The sequence below is a fragment of the Theropithecus gelada genome, chromosome 17 (assembly GCF_003255815.1).
Source record: "Theropithecus gelada isolate Dixy chromosome 17, Tgel_1.0, whole genome shotgun sequence".
NCBI lineage: Eukaryota > Metazoa > Chordata > Mammalia > Primates > Cercopithecidae > Theropithecus > Theropithecus gelada.
In genome coordinates, this window is record NC_037685.1 from 36,109,725 (window position 1) to 36,134,031 (window position 24,307).

The 24,307-nt window shown below is 38.5% G+C and overlaps 1 long non-coding RNA gene across 1 annotated transcript in view; it reads right to left on the reverse strand.

Moving 5' to 3' along the window:
- LOC112611064 overlaps positions 1–24,307 on the reverse strand; it is a 42,978-nt gene that overhangs the window by 1,339 nt on the left and 17,332 nt on the right. Inside the window, exon 2 of the long non-coding RNA XR_003116536.1 lies at positions 13,077–13,178. This is a non-coding gene — a long non-coding RNA (uncharacterized LOC112611064). The remainder of the gene's footprint in view (positions 1–13,076; positions 13,179–24,307) is intronic.

The following is a 24,307-nucleotide window of genomic DNA, read 5'->3' on the forward strand; positions in this document are numbered from 1 at the left end:
CTTGAGCTTTTGCCCATTTCACTCCCTTTGTCTGAAGCACTCCCATTGCTCACATACTGTGTGGTTTCACCCATTTTGTTCCTTTTGTTCAGGCATAGGGTTGTGGCTAATCTGCCTTAGGGAACAGGAACCGCCCCTTCTTGAAGGCCCAAACTCTCTGCCTCATACTAGGAGACGATCCTCTGTACATGCAGAGAACCTTTATAATAATCAAGGAAATATGTCATTTGAGCAACAAATGTACAGGTGTCAGCCTGTACTCCATGGTGCCAGCTGTAGCCGCTCCAGAAGGATTCTCTGTGGATCAAGGTCCTCTTCCACGTACCCATGACACTCCATGTACATGACATTCAACACACTGTCATATACATGCCTGCTAATGTGTCTGCATCCTGCACTGAAATGTATACTTTGCGAGGAGAGAGACTTTGTCTATTTGATTCACCATTTTATCCTCAGAGAGAAAAACTTGTCTGACTCTAGGGCCTCCACCACCCTGCATAGGGTGAGCAGCCGAGTGCTCTTCTGCAGTCTACACACTGCACAGTCACACACAGCAGCCCTGCCTGGCATAAAGTACTTTCTCATGAAATATCTATCGAAGTAATTAATCCTTGACTTTGACCCGTACTTCCTAATGGCTTTATTGCTGATCCTCTTTTTCTTTTTAAATTTTATTTTCGGCGTTTTGAGCATTCTTTAAACAAGAATTTCTCTGAAGAAGATTGCACTACCATTTTTCAAAACAAAGACATTGAGGCTTGCAGTGTGACTTCATTCCACAAGCCACACACCCCACCCTCTGCACCAAGATGCCCACCTGATCCACCAACAATGACATGCCTTTTTTTTTTTTTTTTTGAGATGGAGTCTCTCTCTGTTGCCCAGGCTGGAGTGCAATGGTGCGATCTCAGCTCACTGCAAGCTCCGCCTCCCAGGTTAACACCGTTCTCCTGCCTCAGCCTCCGGAGCATCTGGGACGACAGGCACCCGCCACCACACCTGGCTAATTTTTTGTATTTTTAGTAGAGACAGGGATTCACTGTGCTAGCCAGGATGGTCTTGATCTCTGGACCTTGTGATCCGCCCTCCTCGGCATCCCAAAGTGCTGAGATATGCACTTTTTATTTGAAAGCTAGCTTCTTCTATTTTCAGTTCTTTGAAGGAATAGTAGGTGGTGTAGGAGAGGATGCAGCTGGAACCATTACTGTTGGTTCTGCAGAGACAGCAGGCCCTGTATTTCGCCTGTTTCAAAGCCTGGGAGAATTTGGAAGCAGAAAGTTCACAATCGCTACTTTGTGGTTTTACCCTCATTATTCCTTTTGTACACACATATGGTTGCAGCTAATCTGCCTTGTGGAACAGGACCCACGCCTTCTCCTTGAATGCCCAAGCGGTCTGCCTCACACTGCAAGAAGACCCTCTCCACATGAAGAGAAGCTTCAGAATAATCAAGGAAATACATTATTTGAGCACCAAGCCTCCTTTCCTCCACATTGTTAACAGAATTGTCAAAATACCACTTTTGTTGTAATTAAGGTTCTTCAAAATATGAAGATATTCATGGAGAATGCTTCCTCCCATGTTCCATGACAACAGAGCTGTGTGCTACAATGAGAGCCTGATGCCCCCTTTACAACCTGCATTCTAAAGACAGGGCAGCTACTTTGTCAGCCCCTGGTTGGGACCTTTTTAGTCCTTCTCTAAAAGTCTTCAAAAGTGGAAATATTGCACTGATAAAGTATTTTTAGAACTGTGCTTTGTGTTTTTCTGCTTAAACAACAGGGAGAACACACGTAAGTGGTATAGCAGGAGGATCGGGACATAGATCTATCTCCTCTTCAAGCATTCTTTCCAAGTCTCCTTGTTTTGCTTCCTGAAATATTTATATGAGCAAATACCTCAATTTATCATAAGGAAAGTCTGGGATGACATAGTCAAATACACTCATCCATAAAAGAAGATAAAAACTCGCAATGGATACTGAGGTGGCCAACTGCTGTTCAACATTTAGATCTGTTAACAGCAATAAGTAAATATTGGTGAAATCGGTTTTTTTCTTTCACTGCAAGAACTGGGCAAATACATTGTCATGGAAATAATTCTCTGAAGAGCAGATTTAAAGATTTGTGTTGGGGAAGACTAAAGGTGACCCTTTCTCAGGTACCTAAAGCAGGGGCAGAGCTCCTAGGGTGTCCAAAAAATTCACTTATTTTTTTTCTTCTGCATTTAACAGTTTTACAACCTCACTTTAAAAAAAGCATTTAACATGATTTATCTGAAATTATTTTTCTATTAGTTTTATATGTTTCTATCTTTTCATAGGCTTATTTTTTATCTTTTTAAATGAGTGTTAATTTTGAATGAACAAATGATGTTTGCCTCACTAGAGTGTAAACTCTATGGGGAAAAACCTTTCTCCACTATATTCTCAGCAACAAATACATAACAGAACATCAATAAATACTAGTTAAATAAATAACTTTTCAGAACCACCTACTATGAGTAATAATGTTATTAAAATAAAAGTGTTCACTGGATTCTTACTCTATGATTGATACATTCTGAGGATTTTACATGGATTCTTTTATGCAATGCTCACAAAACTCTACAAGATAGGGATGGTTATTATTATAGTTTTACCAGATGAGAAAATAGAGGACCAGAGAAAAACAGGTATGAGACAAGTTACAGACAGGAACCGGCAGACTAGTCTGCAACCAAAGGCAATTTAACTCCAGGATCAGTTAAACCATCACCCTCTACTGCCTTTGAGGTCGGAGACACAAGGAAGGAAAGTAATCAATGTGACAAAAAAAAAGTGGAGTCCATCCCAGAATACTCCAGGGTTTGATTATGTTTATATAGGTAGCCCTCACTGTATATGATTCCACTTTGCGTGAATTTCAGTCATCATGGTTTAGTTGAATAATGTCAGTGCCCCAACAACTTAGGTTTTTTGTTGTTGTTGTTTGAGACAGTCTCACTCTGTCCCCCTGGAGTGCAGTGGCATGATCTCAGCTCACTACAACCTCTGCCTCTTGGGTTCCAGTGATTGTCCTGCCTCAACCTCCTGAGTAACTGGGAGTACAGGCATGCACCACCATGCTTGGCTAATTTTTGGATTTTTGGTAGAGACGTAGTTCCACCATGTTGGCCAGGCTGGCCTTGAATTCTTGACCTTAAGTGATCCACCCGCCTTGGCCTCCCAAAGTGCTGGGATTATAGGTGTGAGCCACTGCACCCACCCAACATCTTCGTTTAAATTTTAGTTCCCATGGTAGATTGTGAGTAATGACATGAAGTACACATTTTGCTGCAAACTCTTCACTCCTTAAATCACTTTGTAAATAACAGATGTACATCGTGATCAGTAACCAACCTAACCACTTCTTTCATACTGTACTGGTGATCGGTTGCTGTTGCATTTGTTATTTGTTCAGTTTCCACGCAGACAACAAAGCATGTAGTTGTGTTGCCTCTTTGTCTCCAGCGATAGACCCATGTGACATTTTATCAAAAAAGGCAATCAAGAGAGGGAATTGGCCAACAAAGCTGTCCAACAAAAAATGAAAATTGATAGCATTGGATGTGAAATTCAAATCACACATAAATGGATTCATAGAAGCAATAGCCGGCCATAGGAATGTTGATGCTACTGCCATTGAGAGACTCAGTATGCAGCCAGAGGAGCTTAGTGAAGGTGAGCTTATCAACCTAAATGAGGGAAATGGTTGTGAAGAAAAAAATGAAGATGTTGTAGAGGAAGTGAAGCTGGTAAGAAGAACTTCACATTAAAGGAACTCTCAGAGACACTTCAAGACATTGAAGACACAAAGAATACAATGCTGCAAGCTGATCCAAATTTAGAAAGGAGTATGACAACTGGATAAAGCATTGAAGAGATGCTAGCTCCATGTTGTAAGTTTTTTGATGAGAATAAGCTAAACACTGCCTATTCTCTCTTTTTCTATGGAAATTTACTTTTATTTCTATAACATATAAAAGGTGTAATTAGGACTTAGATAAAACCAATAATCTGCACACATAAACAAGAATTATGTGAAATTAGGTTATTTATATATCTGTTTAAACCAGAGGGAGGAGGAGGAACAGGATGAGGTCCAGTAGGCCCACCGTTAAGTTGTCCTTAGCTTCTGTGTTCAGTGAAAGTAGCTTGCCAGGCAGTGCCTCAGGATGACAGTGTGGGGAAGGGGAGTGGAGAGTGGGGGAGGAGTGATGGTGAGGAGTTGTGAGGCTTCTGGGCACAGCTGTGTGGGAGGCACTTGAAGGGAAGCATGCCTGAGATAGAAACAGTCTTGTCCACACCCAGCAGGTGGGACTTGTCAGTGGGGGATGAGCCAAGGGTCTTTGCAGCTCCTAGTTGGCTCTCCTTAACATGCTTATCTAATGCGGTGCAGGAATAGGCAGGGATGAGAGGTCAGTCCACAGAAGGGAAATCGAAGGGAGCAGCCGCCACAGGTGCCTTGCCCAGTGCTGGCACTTATGTGCACAAGGGCTGTGGCTGAAGGGTGCTGACAGCAGAGCTCACAGAACTCCTGCATTTCAAGTTTCGGATACATTCTGGGAAGGGCGAACTGGTCTATGAGTCACATAATACACAGAGGGGTGCTGATAATCCAAAAAACTTAGCAAAACACCTTTCGTGCCCATGATTCGGGCTTCAAGGAGCCAAGAAGAAAGCCCAAAGCCCTGCCTAGGCCTGCAGGGCTCACGTCCACTGGAAATCCTCCCCAAAGCCTCTCCTGACACTTGTGTTTTTTGTTTGTTTGTTTTTTTGTTTTTGTGGTTTTTTGAGACAAAGTCTCGCTCTGCCCAGGTTGGAGTGCAGTGGCGCTATCTCGCCTCACTACAACCTCTGCAACCCGGGTTCCAGCAATTCTCACGCCTCAACCCCGTGAGCAGCTGGGATTACAGGCGCGCGCTACTGAACCGGTAAATTTTCGTATGGTAGAGCTGGGACTTCGCCACGTTGGCCAGGCTGGACTCGACCTCCTGGCCTCAAGCCATCCGCCCGCCTCTGCCTCCCAAAATGCTGGGATTACAGGCGTGGGCCACCGCACCCGGGCCATAGTTTTGTTCTGCCATCTTGAGAACAAGCTGTCGTAGTTATTTCGTGGCTGAAATGGGATCCGCTCATGATTCACCGTCATTCCGGGAACGATCACAAACATTTCCCTAGGACCTTCGGATCCCACTTCATCTGTTTCACAGGAGACGACAGCCAGCTCCTGCCGTGTGAGCGCCTTCCCTACCAGACCCCGGCCATCATGGGGCAGACGCCGTGGTCGTAAACTGTAAACTTGGTTCCCCTGAGGTTGGATCTAAGTTTGTCAGTATAACTTTCTCCTTCATGAGATAAATCGGTTGGATCAGTGAAGATAAGACAGTTGGATCATTTGCTCTTTTTCTGCTTTCTAGCTGTAAGAAGAAATGTCTTCTGATTTTCTTCTTTTCCCAAGTATATACTGTAAGTGGAGCAGGGGCCCCAATCCATTCCTTTTTTAAATCCCTGATTATATGACATCTTACTGTCATACTTTAAGGGGAGAACTATACTTAAAAAGTCCTCCAAGCCCTCCACTTCTCCCAGCCGGTTATGCGGCGGTTGGGCTGCAAAATCGAAAACGGAAGCAAAGTCCTCCAGGGCCTCCACTTCTCCCAGCTCGTTATCGGCCGGTTGGGCAGCAGCACCGGAACCGGAAGCAGCTGCATCTGGGGTCGAGTGCAGGCTGGATACGGAATTGGGTCTTCCTGTTTCTGAATATGTAGCCTGGGATCTTATTTTCTTTCCTTCTTCTTCCTCACCATCACTCTCCTCATCAAAGTTCAGACTATCTGAGATACTATTGTTTTTGGAAAATCTTCTGAAGATCTGGCTTGGAAGCAGTATCCGACGTGTTTTCCCCATCAACACTCTCTTCGGTATTTTCTCCCAGAACAGGGGAGCTGACTGGAAGAACATGAAATTAGGTTTCTAAATCTTGAGCATCTGGCTTCAGGACAGCAGCCGGACCATCAATGCCATGAAGACGACATTGCTGTGGGGCATAAGAGAATCCACCAAAGGAGTGCGCTCCTCATTGGCCTTTGGCTTCACCCAACTTAGCCTGCCTTCTGGATTTGGCTGCACCATGAATGGCTGAAGGAGCTTTTTTCTCTGCTTCTTCTTGAGCAGTGCTTTCTGATTATCCAGCACCAGCTGTTAAAGCTTCATCATCTCATCATGAAAGACCCTGTCCCCACTGGAACCAAGCCGGCAGCGCCAGGCGTCCATGCCCGCCGCCGTTTAAGTGGCAACCATGTCCCCACTCCTAGCCGCCCGTGGCTCTAAACTACTCTTAAGAGCTTGTTGGCCGGGGCCTGTAATCCCATTACTAAGGGAGGCCGAGGCAGGCGGATCAGGAGGTCAAGAGATCGAGATCTTCCTGGCCAACATCGTGAAACCCCGTCTTTACTAAAAATACAAAAATTAACTGGACATGGTGGTGTGCGCCTGTAGTCACAGCTACTCAGGAGACTGAGGCAGGAGAATCGTTTGAACCCGGGAGGCAGAGGTTGCAGTGAGTTGAGATCATGCCATTGCACTGCAGCCTAGCAACAGAATGAGACTCCATCTCAAAAAAAGAAGAAGAAGAAAAAAAAGCATGTTTGGAGAGTCTAGCAGAGGAGCGCAACTACTCCTATACCTTTGATCGAAGACTGGTCCTCTTCTCTGGGGGATGGACGTCCTCTTCCACGGAGTGCGCACTTATTGAGGGACGTACATAAAGCGGTGAGGGAAGAAGAGCACACACACCTAGCTAGCCAGGTCGCTGAATCAACCCTGGCAATCAATAGGATAACAGACGTCTCAGCCAGATCGCTCTCATATCCTAAAGCACTCTTAATAAATTTTTTACAAATAATGAAATACTTTCATCCTCAGTGTTTGTTTTCTAGTACACTAAATATTAATTTTACTATTTGCATCATTTTTAGTACATTTACAAACTTGACAAGAGTAATGTTTTCACAAAAAATTTTTAAAGGTTACAGAAAGAATTTTCACATTGACTATTAAAACCATTTTGCATGGTTTCAGCTTACATCTGCAAAGTAGGGACAACTAGTATTCAAAAGAACTTCACGAGTACATAGTAAATGTCTTTGAACTATGAACCACAAGTTTAGATGGTTCAAAGTATTGCTATCTTCTTGCAATATGTGTCAAGGGAAAGGCTTTAAGACTCTACCTAGCTTACAAGTCCCATGGGAAAAGCTGATTCCATGAGAACAGGAAGGTGTAAGGAGAAAAGGGCTGGCTTTTGAGAAGCCAGAATCTGAATTATATATTGGCTTATCAATTCTATAGTCTTGAGCACTCATTCAGTAGCTGAGACTTTAGTCTCATCTGTAAACAGTTTTTGCAGGATAGTTCGGTGTATGAGAAAAAATATGCAGGCGTGTGTATACATGTGATGTGGCAGAGATCACTTCAAAGGGCAGCCTGCTGTTTTGGATGACTGTGGACATCGCCATGGAGGGCATGGCCAGGTCTGCATGGTTAAGGTCAGGCCAATAGCTGGGGCTAGCTATGTGGCATCTTGGATTTTCTAATAAAATTTTAGATATTCCAGAAAAGATTTGCAAACTCTGCGGTTTCTTTTCACATATACTTGTTTCTCTGATTCCACATTCATAGAAAACCTACCTTAGCTTCTCTGTTTCTCTTTTTGTTTGAGTACAGTACAAAGAGAATCAAATTTTAATAACTACTATTATGTGTTTACATATAATGAGGCTATTTCCATGTTCGCACAGATGGTCTCAAATAACTAAATGTTATTACAAGTAGTTCTCATAAATATGGAGCTTCTCTACTAGTTTCTTTGATCTCTATCAATAAAATATTGTTATTTTGATATTCATTTTTGTAATAAACTTTTATACTATGCTGGAAATTTGCTAGAAATGTAAATTGGTTATGTTTCTTTTGTAGGAGAGTCAGAAGAAGGGTTTTTTTTTTTTTTTTTTTTTTTTTTTTTTTACATTGAGCATGCTCCTGCCTGGAGTCTGCATAAATATATTTGGGTTGGTGGTTTGTTAGCTGGGATCTGAAAGACAGTTGAGGGATGCCAGAGTTATCCTTGGAAAGAGTCTTGGCTTCTGCTTGTCTCTCCAGCTTGAATCTTACTACTTCTCCACACATTTTCCTCTAAACACCCTGAGTTAGGGGTCTATTTTCCTGAAGCTCATGTTTTTCCTCATCTCTGTACCTTAAAATAATGTAATAGTACAAGAAAGAGATGTGATGGACCCAACTCAGGTAGTGCCAGAGTGGATGAAGAACAGGTCTGATTGGGAAAGAAGTTAATTAACCAGATCCAAGTGCCCTGGATCCCCATGTAAATTCCTTACCAACATAAGAAGACCTATTGATATCTGCCCCTGTATGCAACTGCCTATCATTTTCTCCCACCAGCCATAGGAACCATGAACTTTAGGCACCCTCCACCCCCTGTAATCTGCCATTTGTTCTATATTCACCTTTACCTGGTCTATTAGCCTGATACAATTTTCTTCCCAATTTTGCCTCCTTTAGTTCCCAGAGAAAACTTGTTGCTTTATCTGACTCTGGTGGACTGAGTATTTGTGCCCCACCCCTCCAAATTCATATGTTAAAGACTAATGCTCAGTGTGGTAGTATTTGAGGGTGGAACTTTTGGAAGGTAATTGTGTCATGAGAATGGAGCCCTCATGAATGGGATTAGTGTCCTTATATAAGACACAAGAGAGATGATCTCCCTCTTGACTATGTGAGGATACAGCAAGAAGCAGCCATCTACAAACTAGGAAGAGAGCCCTCACCAGACACAGGCTCTGCTGGCACCCTGGTCTTGGAAATCCTGGCCTCCAAAACTGTGAAAAATAAAATTTGTTGTTTAACACAGTCTATTTTTTTTGTTTTTTTTTCATTATAGCAGCCCAAATTGACTAAGACACTGACCTCCCTTGGTAGAATTAAACACTTTTACCAGTTGTTCAAAAAGCCCCTTAAGTATACTTCTGCTAAGATATAATATGTATAAAACATAACATATATATATAATTTTGTTGTTGTCATGAGAGTTACTGTTAGGGAAATCACTGTTTTTATTTAAGAAAATACGCTGAAAAACTGAAGTTAACAAAAGGTAAGGCCTCAGGGGGATGAGTTAGCAGGAACACAGAGTTAGATTAAAGAACTGTGTCCCCAGAAAGGCAGTATGGAGCTGGGAGAAGACAGAAGAGAGAGAAGTTGGTAACAAGCTGAAGCTATATAAAGAACATGGCGGAAATTACCAGAAGGTAGAAATTGCCGGAATCATTGAGAGACTTAAGAAGAGAGAAATCTAATATTCAGCTTAGTGTCTTCTCCCATATCGTGATGAGACAAAATCCTCTCGTGCCATTACTCCAACTTATCCCCAGTGAAAGTCCACTTCCCATGGTGGCATCAAGAGAGTGGAATTTTGGGGTGTAAAGGAGAAAGATCTGTAGCCTCTGTTTCAGTTGCCATCAAGACGGAGAAAAAGGGACAGGGATGAAATAAAACACATAGTAGAGAAAAAGAATTCTGAAGACAGAGGGTCACCATGTCGACAAGGAAATTTAGAAAAAGAAATCCTTCCTTCATTCCAGATCCCTGCCTCTACTCCGCACTGTGAACCACGTACAGTGCCGGTAATATCCCCACCTGTAAATTTAGAGAGATAAACTAGATGGTCCCTCAGGGCCCCTTATGCTTTAATATTCTATGAATCTATAAAGCTTTGCACTGAACTAGGGGAAAATGATAAAAGTTGTGTCCTATTGTAGAAAAATGTTTGGTGATATGAATTAACTTGATTAGGCACAGGAGATGATATAAATAATGACAGTCATTTAACACCTAAGTAAGAAAAAGAAAAAAATTAAGAGAAGTATTCTCATGGCACCCAAAAATGGCTTGTTTAGATTCTTCTGGCAGCTTTGTAGCATCTGTTCTAAAAATTATGATGTGTTTTGAAATTACTACCTGAGTGTATATACAATGTGTGTCAGACATTTATGTAATTATGTTCTTTAAAAAAAATAGTTCCAGTATCTGTTGGATACAAACATGCTGATATAAGCGAAAATCAATTCCCCATTCTCTCCAAACCTGGCAATTTAAAGATAGTTAACATAGGCTGTCAGGTAACAATTAATAATAAAGGATTGATCCAATCGATTGATTAAAATGCAATTATGTGGAAGGAAAATATTAAATTATTTCTATTTATCCACCAGAAGCAATTACCTGATTGTGTTTAAGTAACTCCAGTTACAAAAAGCTACTATTTGGAAGAAGAGGAGTAAATGTGTTGGTTGGGTCTACCCATATAAATGATGGAAGGTCTGTCTGTTTTGCAATGAAGAGACTAACAGAAGGAGGCAGGGGAAACTGTTGAAATTTCTAAAATGAGCAGATATTGATGTGACTAAGTCAATTTTCCGTTAGTCATTTATTAACTGGATGCATACAGAACCAGTGGCATACTGTGCAAAGTTCTGGCTCCAATGCTTATTGTTTGTATGATCTTAGTTACTTAGCACACACACATATGTGTGTATTACTTTGGTTAGAAAATTTTGTCAAAAGTAGGGAATTAGAGAAGGTATTAATTATGTAAGAAATAAGTAAGTGTTCTTTGTTGTAATATTGGGAGGAAAATTAAAGGATTTAGAGACAATACAACGTAATTGTAGAATGGGTATAGGCACCCTGGGAAACAGAAAGGACCTGCTATGTATTTATTGCCTACTATATTCCAGACATTGGAATAGGCCCATTACCTGTGGCAACTCATAGAAACTGTCTAACATTCTAAGTAGTTATTATTATATCCATCTTACAAGTAAAGGGATTGAGGGCTCAGGGATGCCAAGTTAATTAGCTAAGATCACAGAGCTGGGAAATGGGTAAGTCATGATCAGGCTCAAGCCTGTAGACAACAAACTTATGGCCTTTGCACTGCTGCATGGCACTTCTGTCATGATTAGGCATGGAGCTTGTAGCCACTAAGACTAGATATCTGAAGCAGCATTTCTTAAACTTTTGAGTCTCAGGACTATTTTACATTCATAAAAAAAGTATTGAGGACTTAAAAGAGCTTTGTTTAATGTGACTAATATTATCAGTGCCTAGCATTTTAGAAATTAAAATGGAAAAAAATTCAAATTATTATTTTAAAATGAGAATTATAAACCCATTATGCGGTGGCACAAATAATATATATTTATAAAAAATAAGACTTACCAAAGCAATAAATACTAGTTAGAAGAGTGGCATTGTTTTACGGTTTTTGCAAACCTCCTTAATGTTTGTCTTACTAGAGGATAGGTGGGCTCTAATTCAGTAATTTGGATATGTTGTTTTGGTTGAAATACACGGGGGAAAAAGGAGTATATTTAGGAGTCATTTCAGATAATTTTGGACATTCTTCTTTGATACAACACCAAAACTCAACACATGGTAATTTCTTAAAGATTAGTTGCAGTGTGGAATATCTGAAACGTTTCATGTCTTTAAGTTAAAATTTTTGCCTATGTTCACTTGGAATAGACCTTTATTCCTGTTTGATATTTTATTCTTATGCAATATTCATTTGGAACCTCTTGGTTTATTAAGTTAAACAGTTTCCTAATATTGACATACTTCATTATTCAATGCAAAAAAAATAACATTTGCTAATGTTACCCCAAATCTCATCAAAAAAGCCTTTAAAAGTTTGGAAGCTGTCAAACTCATGAGACAGATATAAATTTTCCATAATTCTAATTTTCACATGAAAGCTTGAACTCTATTACTGGAAACAAATGTTGTCAGTTGTGTTCCCTGAAAGGACAGGTGCATTTCGTTGATTTTCCAAAACTCTTGGCCAAATGCAGAAGTCTGAAAATCACAGTTTGTCTATTAGTCACTCTTTCAAAAGAAAATAATGTTCCACGAAAAAAAGCAGCTAGTTCAGCTTGCAACTCAAATAATTGCAGAAGTGCATTTGCACAAGACAGCTATGGATTGAAGAATACAGAAATGCTTTACACATACTCCCCATTTTGTCACACACAACCTTAAAAGCATTTCAGAATCTAGATTTTTTAAAATTAATAATACATTTTACTGCTTCATTAGGAACATTTTGAGTGAGACTGAAATATTCCTTTTTTGCTGTAAGTATGTGGAGGTGAAGAAAGTGATGACTATTAGCACAGCTTGATACCACTGCCTTGGTTTGTGCTATGGGACCAGCAGTTAGACCCACCATTACATTTGCATCAGCAGGGTCAGTGATAAACAGTGAGAAGAACAAAACACATTTTTAATAGTATTACAAAAATAGCTTTGACATCTTGGAACCCTCAAAAGAATCCAGAGGACCTTCAGAGATATGCAGATCACACTTTGAAAGCCAGGGTCTAAAGGATTATCTTAATGATTACATAATTTAAAAATGTCAAACTGATGCTCAGATAAATTTGCTAAGCAAAAGCCTAAATGTGTATGATTTAATTAAATAGAAAACCTATGTCTTACAGCATTTAACGTTTGCAGAGAGTACAAGAGTAGGCAAATTATGTCAATGCACACAGAGACACATAGATCCTCCCTCAACCTTTTTTTGGTTTAGGAGCTTCTTTAGGTTGGATCAAAGTCATGGAACTTTAAATTATTGTTATTATTATTTGAGTTGGAGTCTTGCTCTGTCTCCCAAGCTAGAGTGCAGTGGCAAGATCTCAACTCACTGCAACCTCCACCTCCCAGGTTGAAGTGATTCTCATGCCTCAGCCTCCCAAGTAACTGAGACTACAGGTATGTGCCATCATGCCAGGCTAATTTTTAAATTTTATTAGTAGAGAGAGGGTTTCACCGTGTTGGCCAGGCTGGTCTCAAACTCCTGACCTCAATTGATCCTCCCACCTTAGCCTCCCAAGGTGCTGGGATTGCAGGCGTGAGCCACCATGCCCAGCATATGTTCTATTTTAAAATGATCAATGGGAAGAAAACTTACTTTCAGAGAAAGACCCAACACTTTGTCACATCAGCCCTGTTAAAGTTTCTGAACCTCTTGGTGGACGTAAATTTTATACAGTCCTTCAGTATTAGGAAAGGTCTACAAAAGGAAGAGGAAAAAGTGCGAATGAGAGGGAGATAATAAAGGAGGAGATGAGGTGTTGAGTAGGTGACACAGTGGTTGAACTTGCCTTCTTTACATTACTCCAAACAACTCCTTCCAGGTGACGAGAATCTGCAAAATTGTGGAGGATTCCCTTTTAACATGATGTATTAGTAAGTTCTCTTATTGCTATAAAGAAATACCTAAGACAGGGTAATTTATAACGAGAAAAGGTTTCATTGGCTCACAGTTTCACAGGTTGTACAGGAAGCATGGTAGCATCAGCTTGACTTCTGGGGAGGCCTCAGGAACCTTACAATAGTGGCAGAAGGCAAAGGGAGAGTGGCACTTCACATGACTGGAGCAGGAGGAAGAAAGAGAAGGAGGAGGTGCTGCACACCAGATCTCATGACAACTTACTATTGTGATGACAGCACCAACAGAATGTGTTAAGTAATGAGAAATCACCCTGATGATCCAATCACCTCCCAACAGGCCCCACCTCTGACATTGGAGATTACAGTTCAACATGAGATTTGGGTGGGGACACGGATCTAAACCATATCACATGGATTTCCATTTAGCATTGTCATAAGTAGATTTGTTTCCTTAAAATTAAATATTTGAGGTACTACTGTATATTTTAAAATACACAATCTGGATGGTAATGTGTACAGATAACAAGAAGCCAGTATCGATTTAATGTTCACCATACATGAGGCATACTTCTTAAACTGAGCAGGGATCTAAGTCAGCTGGGCTGAGACACCTGAACTACATGGGTTTATAGATTTCTACATTTTACTCATACAACAATAAGTACTAAGAAAACTTGCAAACGAAGCATTTTTATTTTGTAGAAAAGCAGCTTAACCAATGGTTAAAAGTGTAGCCCCTGAAACAGACTTGCTTGAGTTTCAGCTCCACTTCCACCATTTACTATATATGTGACCTTGGGTGAGTCCTGTAATCTCCCTGTGGTTCAATTCAGTTCCTTCTATGATATGGATATCAAGATAATAATTTCTAATTCATAGAGTTATTATAAGGGTTAAATGAGTTAATATACGGGAAGTGCTTACAACCAAGCACTACAAGGAGTTTGTTCTCATTGTCACCAACATCACAATCACTATCATCATTATTATATGGTTTAGCAGCTTTTCTCACTTACTTTTAAATAAAATGTCTCCACTGTAGTAAACTCCAAGCCAAGTAGTGAATTAAGCACACACACTGCTTTTTAGGAGGAAACTTAATCCTCGTGAATTCTGCTTACTTGAGATCCCTCTGTCATTCAAGGGGATTTTACATGAGTTTTCATGGAATTATTTGATCTATTGCTGAAGATGAGAGTTCCATTCAAAAGCTTCCAATTGCACTTCATCCACGTTCCTATTCTCAAAGACAACATAACAGCAGTTTCCATGTTGAAATTTTTTCCACATGCACTCAATTAGAATGGGGTATCTCCTTTAGTTCAATTTTCATTTGTATTTGTTTTTCTAATCTTCCACAAGCTCTATTTAACCAAATAACCCACAAGATTTTCTTTTTTACTCTTTTTTCACAATTTCTCTCCTGACTTCCATGCTTTGTGCAGATTTGAAACTAATGATTGTCAGTTGGAATAAACAAAACTTCCCTAAGCATCTCCTTTTCAACCCACATACTCTGCTCCCTTCTTTACTAGGCAGGTGCAGCCTCAGGGTAGGTTATTTTTGCTTTATGCATCAATGCTTATTTGAGTTAGCTTGGAGCTCACAGGGATTTTGGTTATTTGGAGATATTTTGTACCTCAGCACACAGAAGGAATATTGTTGGCAAGGGAAGTTGTAGAATGACCTAGAAATTCCTTTTTGTCATGAAGCAGGACCCTAAAGCTGAAAAGCATCTCTTCGTTCTGGAGAGAAAGACACACAGAGACACAAAATGAACATCACCACCAATAACAACTGCCTGTGTCAATGCAAACAAGATCCAGAAATCAACCAGTTGAAGAATTAACTAGCCACACAGTCATTACCTTATATCGCAACAAGCTCAGGGCAAATTAGGATTCCTAAAACAGGATCCTGCTTTTCCCAAATGAAATCTCCATACACTATATCCCACCATCTCTTTTGGTTTAGGGTTCCCTTAGAATCTTTTCTAAGCAGAGTAAATTAGGAAGGTGTTGTTTTTCTAACATGCAGTCTTTAATAGACACTACATTTCTTTTTACAAAAGACTCTTATGGATGGAAAATTTTTTGAAACAAACAGTTATCTGTGGGTTAAGTGAATTATAAGGTAGGTTAGGAACTGCACCTCATCGGTGAAAAAAAAAAATATGCACATTCACTAATTTTGCAAGTTTGGTTCATATTCACTGGAAGACTCATATTTTATAGAAAGAGATTGTATAAACAACCCATCCTCATGTTGCCTTTCGCAGCAATTAATATATTTGACTAAGAAGGCATTTCAAACTTTCCATTCTTTGAGGCACTTTTATTTCTAATAAGGTTCTCTGCCCTCTAGTGGTTGTTTTGTTTGTGGCATTGGTGTCAACGTAATGTACGATTAGAAAGCAAAATTTTGCCTAAGGATTTTTAAAGGAGTGGTTGTGCTCTCAATTTCACATTTAAAGTGGTTTCTGGAGGGCCATTATGATGCCAAGGGATTCTAGGATGACTTTACCTCATGTTGCACAAAGATAGGTGTAAACCTCTACTTTATTTTTCAACCTGTTTCTCTGTGCTGGGGGATCTGTTTCATTTAGGCTACATATTACGGTTTATTATAATAATTCATTATTTCCGTTTGAAAGTTAAAAGAGAAGAGTTTATGTATGGCCTTAAATTCTGCCTGCTGGAGCAAAGGTTTGAAATTCAGTCTTCTGAAAGGAGGAAAATGGGTCCCCTTAATTTTGAAGGCTAGAGGTACATCCATATGGTGTTTTGTAGGGCCCATCTTTCCGTCTTCAAGTCCAAGGAACTCTGTGGGAATCTGGTCATACTCATGCTTGGGCTTTGAAAAAGCCAAGGTGATTTGGAAAATATGTTCTGAGATGTAACAGCTGCGGCTGCATGATCAAAGGCAGATTTATTTTGGCACAGCTGCCAGGCCCTCGTTGTGCCTTCTGTAAATTTTAATTCCTAGTAATTATTGGAAGTGACACCAACTCTTGTTAATTAACCCCTTTGACACAAACAGAAGGTGTGCTTCCTCCAGAGGACGGGGGGGTGAGATGGAAAAGAGATCATGGTGTGGCTCTCTCACCCCCTTATTCATCAGCCCTCGGAAGATTAAGATGATCGGGTGGATTGGTTTGGAACTGCTATTTCATATTAATCTAAGAAACTATGCTATCCATTACTTATATGATGATAGGAGAAAGGAACAGTTCTAAATAGGCAACTAGAATGAAGAAGAGATATCAAGTGTTACAGAATATGCCCAGTGCGGTTACAGCATGACTTCAGATCACCTTTTCTACAATTCTTATGTCATGTTCTCAAAAGATTATTGTTTTAAATATTTATATTGTGGAATAAATTATATATGTGTTGTGTGTATGTGTGTGCATAGTTTAAAAAGAATAATGAGAAAATAAATACCCTTGTACCCACTACCTTTATGAGGTAATGCCGAACTGTTTTCCAAATTGATGTGTAAATGTTCTTTCCTAACAGCTCTGTAAAAAGGGTTTACTGCACCTCACTGCCTCAGCAATACTTCATATTATCCAGATTTTAAATATGTACCAACCTAATAGACATGAAATGGCGGTTCTCTGTTGCTCAATCTTGCGTGTCCCTGAATTCTAATGAGTTTAAGCAACTTTTCATGTATCTATCGATCTATTTTTACCTATAGTTTCTACTGAACCATTTGTCTTTTTATTCATTTGTAAAAGTCCTTTATATCTTCTAGATATGTAAGGTCAGGGGTTTATATTGCAAATATCTTCTCCTGGTTTGAGGCTTGTCTTTTTGCTCTCCTTATGTTATATTTTGATGAATAGAAGTTCTTAATGCGTTCATAGAGTTGAATTTATCAATAATTTGCGGTTTATGCTGTTGGTGGCTTGTTTAAAAAATCCTTTTTCCTCTAGATTCTTAAAATAGTGTCCTATGCCATCTGAAGTGTTACTGCACTCTTTTGTATCTGTGGTAAAGCAGGCTAACTGTCCACCAAGTGCTTGTGCCCCTTCTCTTCAGAAGACAGAATTGTCAGGAAGAAGCTGCTCAGTCAGTGTTTGGTTAACCCTTGCTTGCATCTAGATGGGATCATGTGACTAGTTCTTGTTAATGGAATGCGAGTAGACGTGATGTTGTGCTTATATAAGAAGTGCATAAATTCTCTCCTTCCCCATCCACAAAGATGCAAATACTCTGGGATCCTAGGATCTGATGAAGCCACAAGTGGAAGGAACCTAGATGCTTGAATGACTATGTGTGGGTAAATAGCCCACTACTATAAACTGAATGTTTGTATTCCTCCAAAATTTATATTTTAAATCCTAACTCTCAATACGATGGTATTAAGAAGTGGGGCCTTTGGAAAGTGATTAGGTCATGATGGCAGAGTCCTCTTGAATGGGATTAGTGCCCTGATAAGAGACCCCAGAAAGAACAGCAATAAGATAACTTTCTATGACCTGCAGGTCTTCACCAGAACTCGACCATGCTGGCACCCTGATTCCAGACTTCTAGTCTCCAAAACTGTGAGAAATAAATTTCTGTTATTCATAAGCCATCTATTCCATGGTAGTTTGTTGCAGCAACCTTACCTAAGACAACTGCCAACCAGGAACACTCATATTCAGCAGCCACTTGAGCAAAAAAAACCAAGGATTTCTATTGTGTTAGCCACTAAATTTTTGGCTATTTTATTTCATCATGTAGTATTACCCTAACCAATGTGGAAATTGGTATCTGCAAGTAGAAAGCTACCTTAACAAATTCTAAAATATGTGGCATTGACATACTGGATGGGTGATAGAAAGCAAGGAAAAAGATAAAGCAAGACAGAAATATGGAGACCTCTGTTATGCAGTGACATAAAATGGTGCCTACTGTAATTTTGAAAGCAGATCAAATGCCTCATAGATATGTAGCTCTGCAGGAAGTAGTTGCAAAGAGCTAAAAATGTTACTGTGTGTTGGTTTCTACTTACTCTTATCTCAAGTTATATAAAGAAAAAGATGAGTCCAAGCAAGAAGTGGTTGTCTTGAGAGCAGAGGTAGAAGGGAGTGGAGAAAGTCCAGAAATTTAGAGGTTCAAGGATTGGCAAAGCTATTTCTGTACTCTAAACCATGATTTAAAAATTAGAATGAAAAAATACTTAGAGCAAGAAAGACTCATTAGGAATTCTCAGTTACACAAAAGGATTAGGCCTCGTGGCAAAGATCAAATTAAGGTTGTTTCTTTCCAACTCAAGGTTATTTTATGAGATGGCCTCAAGGTATCTGCCATTACATTGAGAAAGCCAATGGTGGGATACAGGGAGCAAAAAGCAAAGACATAAATTGGATTGAGAATTATGTCGAGGGAAGAATGAATATAGTTATTCATACATGGGATTTACTGAAATTGAATAGATGAGAAGTCTACCGTGTCCCTGGAAATTATATTGTTGAATAAACTACAATCTGGCTTTAAAATGTCTGTGATTATAAAATAGTCCTCATGCCTCCAAACGGGCCCCAGCAGCAAGAAGTTGGCCTTGAAGATCCAGCCCTCTTAAGGAGGGCAGACCCCTCAAAGTTCATTTCAGATGGAGTCTTAGGCAGCGGGGCTCTCCACATGTAGTCCCCAGGCCAGCAGCATTACAATCAATCAGGAAAATGTTAGAAATGCTTATTACCCAGACTTACTGAATGAGAAAGTCTAGGGGTGGGGCCCAGCCATGTGTGCTGTAAGCCCTCCAGGTGATTCCGATGCTTGCTGAAAGCTTGAAACTGCCTTAGAGGAGAAAAAAATAAGAATCTCTGAGAGAGTGGAGAAATGTGGAAAGGAAGTTTCTCCTAGAAAGCAGACTTGAGTCTCATGAAGGAACTTCCTCTGTAGCCAGAGAACAGAGTCTTCCTAATGCCTATATGGCAGGATTTTGAAATTCATTTGATTATTGTCTCCTATTTTTTTCTTTCTTTTCTGAAGGATATTTTATATTGCAGTTATCTTTAATCTGCATTTTCTTTATGTTTTGAGGTTGGGGACAGTAGCCACAAAAATTGTCTTTTAGTCCCTAAATAGCCATATAATAATATCTACAACTGGACCACTAGAGAGAACAGGGACCAGTGATTGCCATTGGAACAGAAGAAGAGGGTGATGAAAAAGAAGCATCTGAGGTGCTGGGCAGTGGAGGAGCCAAAAGTTGAAAGGAGTTTAGGTCCCTGAATCATTGTGTGGACAAAAGCTACCTTCTAACCAGGAACACCTACACTGATTTAGAAAAACGAATAATAAATTTTTATTGTGTTGAGACACCAAAATTTTAGAGTTTATATTCTTATCAGTACTATGTAGTACCATTTAGGTTATCAATCCTCTGAGAATTAATTGTGTAAAAGCTGTGATATGGGAATCTATATTTCCATATGAATGGTCAGCCCTTCCAGCACTATTTATTGTTAAGCAATTCTTTCCACACATACCGCAGTGACTACTCTATCATAAATCAAATTTTCAAATCCATGAGGATCTGCTCCTAGGCTTTCTATTACCTCACAATGTTTAGTTTTCATAACCCCATACCAATACTGCACAGTTGTAAATTCACATGACTTCGTAGTAGAGCTTGATTACCTCCACCTAATTATGTTCTTCGACATGCCTTGGCTATTTCTGTCTTTTATAACTTTTGTATTTTTTTCTGCCTTTCAGCCTTATACTTTTGTCATTTCAATTTCTGGGCAGGATAGAGTAATAGACGTGGATCCTCAAAACTACAAAAAAGTTTCTGAAAGAAATTAAAGAATGCCTGAATAAATGGAAAGATATACCATGTTTGTGAGTCAGAAGACTAAATATTGCTAGGGTACTGTTCCTTCTCACTTGACCTGTTGGTTAAATGCAATCTCAGCCAAAATGTCAGCACACTCTTTGGAGAAATTAACAAAATGATTCTAATATGTATATGGAGGGCCAAAGGACATAGACTATTCAAAACAAATTACAAAAAGAACAAAGCTGGAAGATGTTAAGTAATTTCATGACTTACCATAAGGCTACAGTAGTGAGTGAGATGTTAGACTAAAAATAGATATAATAAACAATAGAACAGAATAGACAGTTAATAAATACATAATAAATAAATAAATAGACTCTTATAGACCATTAATTTTTTAAACAATAGAACAGAATAGACAGTTAATAAATACATAATAAATAAATAAATAGACTCTTATAGACCATTAATTTTTCACAAAAATGACTAAGTAATTCAGTGAGAAACAAATAATGTAAATTGTTGTGGTAACAATTTGATATCCATATGCCAGATAAGGGCCTTTGACACTTAACTCACACCATGCAAAAAATCAACCTGAAATCAATAATTAAATGTAAGGGCTGATTAAATATAATTAAATGTAAAAGCTAAAACTGTAAGCTTTCTAGAAGAAAACAGTGGAAAATATTTGTGACCATTGACTAGGCAAAGAGATTTCTTATAGGGAACAAAAAGCACAAACTATACTATCAATTGAACTTTATCAAAATTAAAACCTTTTGCTCTTTAAAAGACACTTTTTAGACCAATGAAATATCAAGTCACAAGCTGGGAGGAAATATTTGCAAACTATATATCTAATAAAAGACATATCCATAATATATAAAGAATACTTAATGATTCAATAATAAAAGACAGATAACCCACTTAAAATTAGACAAACTTTACAAAAGAAGATACACAAATTGCCAATGTGCACATAAAAAAGAAGCAGCATTTTTAGTCATCAGGTAAATGCAAAGTACCACAACCTGCTATCACCACACACCCACTGGAATGGCAACATTAAAAAAAAAATTACCGTACCACCTGCTGGCAAATGAATGAAACAACTAGAATGCTTATTCATTGCTGTTGAGAATGGAATATTGCACAGCTACTTTGGAAAACAGTTTGGCAGCTTCTAATGAAACTAAACACACCTTTATCATATGAACCAGCAATTTTATCTTTAGGTATTTACCCTAGGGAAAATATATATTCACATACAGATTTGTACTCAAATATTTATAGAAGATTTGTGTATAACAGCCAAAAAGCGGAAACTACCTGTTTCCTTCATATGGTGAAATGTATAAATAAATTCAGTTATTTCTGCACAAATGGAATACTAATCATCAATAAAAAGGAAAGAATTACTGACATAGCAAAAAAAAAATGACAAATCTCTAAAGCTTTATGCTAAGTAGAAGTTCAAAAACAAGATGACACAGTGTATCATTATAGGAAATTTTACAAAATGAAGAGAGCAGATCAGAGATCCTTAGGGGCTGGATGTGAGGGAAGAGAACTAACAGAAAAAGAGAACATAGAACTTTTTAGAGTGATAAAAAATGTTCTATATCATGATTGTGGTGCTGACTACACGGTTGTGTATATTTTTCAAAGCACAATTAATGGTACATTTAAAGTGGATTAATTTTATTGTATGTAAATTATACCAAAGCAAAACTAACTTTTTAACTAATTAATTTGTTGTCTTTCTTCCAACCAAAACAGAGAGGTCTTCAAGCTCTTCCTGTAATGGGCCAAAGAGGCTTTGTGGTTCATATATTATCTGTTGCAGGTGTACAAGTCTGTAGTTATAGCATCAAAATAGATGATATGTAAGGAAATAAAACATCATCGATGGATAGTTAAATTTAAATTTTGTGTAATTTTCATGTGTCAAAAATATTCTTTTGATTATTTCCCAACCATTTAAAAATGAAAAAATCATTTAGTTCTGGGCCATATAAAAACAGAGAGTAAACTAGATTAGGTTAATGGGCCACAGTTTGCTGACCCCAAGATAGGGAATTCTGTACAACATTGAATAAAAATAACAATAGTGAACATCATCATTTTGTTTCTGATATGAAGGAAAGGCTGTTGACAATTTACAATTAAGTATTATATTTATTAGAGGTTCCTTGGTAGATAGGTAGGCTAAGGAGGTTCTCTTCTATTTCTAGTTTGCTAAGAGTTTGTATCAAATGTGTATGTTGAATTTATTAATCTTTTCCTATTTGTTGAGAAGCTTATATTGTCTTCTTGTTTAGTTCATGAATAAGGTGAATTACATAAACTGATTTTAACATTTAACCGATCTTACATTCCTGAAATTAAAAAATCAGTTTAGTTATGCAGTATTGTTTTCTGCTAAAAATGCATTATTGATTTAGTTTTGCTTTTCTTCTTTTTTAGGACTTTTTACATCAGTGCCTAAGAATGAATTTAACTGGTAGGTTTTTCTTCCTTCTACTGTTCTTTTCCTAGATTTTGTTAAAAGCTAGCTTATTATCCAAGTTTCCATTCATAATATTTTATGGAAAACTGAAATTTGACTCTTTTTGAATGTTTGATAGAAGTCACTTGCATGTTCATACAGACTTAGTGTTTCTTAACTGGAATATCTGAAATTTCTAATACTATTTCTTTCATCCTTACAGTTCTGTTCCATTTTTTAAATTTATTCATAAGTTAGGAAGTTGTTTTAAATGTGTCTAAAATCTACAGACAAAAATCTACCAATGTGTCTATACTCTATATTTGTCTCTTTAAAAGAACATACGTTATACTACTTTTGGTATAGTCTGAAAGTCTTTATTTTTTTAACTGAAATATTTAGTGTTTTTACATTTATTGTGATTACTGACATATTTGTATTTATTCTTCTATCTTATTTTATGGCTTCTGTTTGTCTCTTGTGCTTCTGTTTCCCTCTTCTTTCTTGATTTCATTTGGGTTAATTGATATTTATTTATTCATTCATTTATGTATTTATTCATCTTTTAAAACTCTCAGGTAAACAGAATTAGGTTAATAATACTCCTTGGTTCATGACAGATTCTCATCACTGGTCTAAGCAAAGTCTTCCTTTGCCTAATTTATGGGTTTGCTTGTTTATTAAGACAATAAACACTTGTTATCTAATAACCCAATTACAGAAAAATAATATTGACACTAACTTACCCATGTCCTCTGTGCTACTCCTCCTATGCTCTCTTTTTCTTGTTCCATATTTTCCTTCCATTGCCTTAGATTTTAAATTCTTTACATTTATTTTTTGAGATATTTTTCCTCGATGTTCTCATACTGAAATTTAACACAGCCAAAGTTAGTCAATGTGTCTACTCTCTTCCCAAATGCAAAGATCTTGCTGTATTAATTCAGTATCACTTCTCCCAAAGTGTTAATAGTATTATAGCAGTTATTAAGAAATTGTTTTGGGCAGATACAGAGTTTAAGGGGTCCTTGGTAAGGTTTTTTTTTTTTTTTTTCTTTTAAAGCAGCTCCAGAAATGTTTCTTGTCTAGCAGAAAAGTGGCTTGAAAGGCCAGGCCAGCAAGCTTTAATATGCAAATACCAGCCATTAGAAACTGGGTCTATCCAATATGACAATTACCACCCTCTTCTCCTTGTCACCCTGTGTACTAAGCATCATGGCCGCCCCCAGATAACCTCACTTTGCAGGACATCATGGCTCCCTGCTTATTAAAAGGCAAGGGTGGCAGGGCCAGTTTTTCTGTGGGCTACGTGAATGACATACCTGGTCAAACCAATCCCCTGGGCCTATGCAAATCAGACATCACTTCCTCCAGCCTCCTAGCATAACTGTTTTCCACCGCTCTTGGGGTTTCCTCTGTCAGCCTGGAGCCCATTTCCCAATGTCTCTGTACGGGGAGCTTCTTTCATCTTTTTTGCATATTAAACTTTCCACTCCTTAAAACCACCCCACTTGTGTCTGTGTCATTTTATCTAAACCACCACAAGGCAAAGGACCCTGGTATTCCTCCAGTCATCAGAGCCATATCATTTTAGTGCATTGGCTGGGAAACCAAGGTACAGCATGATAAGTATTGGAATGAGCTTAAAATCTGTTCTATTGTTCTGAGGTGGTCTTAGCCTCTATTTTAAAATCAAA